This window comes from Rhagoletis pomonella, unplaced genomic scaffold (genome assembly GCF_013731165.1).
Source record: "Rhagoletis pomonella isolate Grant_MI unplaced genomic scaffold, Rhpom_1.0 Rhpom_scaffold_00002, whole genome shotgun sequence".
In the NCBI taxonomy this organism is placed as follows: Eukaryota; Metazoa; Arthropoda; class Insecta; order Diptera; family Tephritidae; genus Rhagoletis; species Rhagoletis pomonella.
Genome location: NW_023458556.1, coordinates 10,003,881 through 10,005,747, shown reverse-complemented (window position 1 = coordinate 10,005,747; position 1,867 = coordinate 10,003,881).

Sequence of the window (1,867 nt, the reverse complement as noted above, 5' to 3'; positions counted from 1 at the left end):
ATAAAATAAAATAAAATAAAATAAAATAAAATAAAATAAAATAAAATTAAATAAAATAAAATAAAATAAAATAAAATAAAATAAAATAAAATAAAATAAAATAAAATAAAATAAAATAAAATAAAATAAAATAAAATAAAATAAAACAAAATAAAATAAAATAAAATAATATAAAATTAAATTAAATTGAATTAAATTAACTTATATTAAATTAAATTAAATAAAATTAAATAAAGTAAAATTAAATAAAATAAAATTAAATAAAGTAAAATTAAATAAAATTAAATAAAATCAAATAAAATAAAATAAAATATAATAAAATTTAGTTCAATTAAATAAAAAAAAATGGAATGGGAATGGAAATGGAAAAAAATTTACATTTTGGTAGTAGTTATAGCTGTTATTTCAGAGATCACCACATCTCCTCATCAGACTTATTCACTGGGATTCGATCCAACGATAATCTCAGTTTTTCTTTGATGCAAAAGCTTATAACATTCACTAAAATGCTTTGCTCACACTAAGGGCCGGTTTAAACTATACCATATTTTGACGACAAAACTTGCCGACATATATTAACTCAACTTTCATCTCGTTAACACTTGCTGGTATCCCTTATATTATGGTTCCATAAATGAACAACAATCGTTCTTATAGATACCTCAAATGGAATTGTTTTTTTTTCGTTTATTTGACGACAAATACCATTGAATATGACATAGAGTGAAAACAAGCCTTAAAAGGTGCTGTGTACTCTAATATTTATGAACACGACATAGCCAACGTGTGTGGCTCTTGCGCGCTGTAGTGCTTTAGAATCAGTATTGAATTACTGGGCATAATGCAAAAAAAGTGTGCTAAAGCTCAGTTTCAGGTCTTTCACTGAAAATCTAGGCGCAGTTTGATTGCAGTTGATTGCGCAGTCGATAACTTCCCTCAGCGCTGAGTTAAGCATACACAACGTAATTCGTCAAACACCTTACAAATATTTAAAATAAATTTAACATTTGAAAGAATTTTAACAAAAATTCTTTATATTCCTTGCTTGCACTTCCGGAGTAATCGATCCATGGAAAACTTGAACTTAAATATTTCTGCGACGAACGCGATATTTAGACCCATTTACATGTACATTTTATGTAGGCGGCATCCATGTAAAGTATGTGTATATCTATGTTGGTTAAGATGCCATTGAAATCAATAATTTATAACTTTACCGTTATATTTATAGGACAATCATTTTTTATTGGCACACAAAAAGCGTCATTTTTCCATAAGCTACTTGACGATGCAACGTGTTACATGAAATGTTATTGTTTTCGCATTTCTATTCCCTGCATCTGCATATTTGATTACCGAAAGCTGAGCGATAGTTTCCCCGCTGTTTGCACTTGCCTTCGCCTAAATATTCCACTTTCTTCATACAAGCTGCGTTAAATTTATTTTTTATTATCTTATTCTAATGCTCTACTATACTGCTATATGGACATATGCACATGTGTATGTATGTATGAATGTAGGCATTCGCATTTGAGCGACGTAAGCAAATCTCTAAGCGTCTATGAATTATTTATGCCCAGCCGTGGTAAATTCAAATGTTCGCATTGCAAGTGCACGTATCGCACAAAAATTTCCTCATACACCACCCATTGGATTCACATTTGCAATTTCCACTCGCATAGCACAACATCAGCATAAGCACACATGAATGTTCGCTGGCAGCTAAATTTTGCTGACAACACCGCACAGCACATAACAAATATCCTGGCAAATCCTTTTTATGCGCGCATTTATGTAGTTCGCAGTCAGGCAGTCAAAGAGTCGGCAGCTTTCATCATTCACTCAGTTAGTTGGCCTGGCTGTGTCT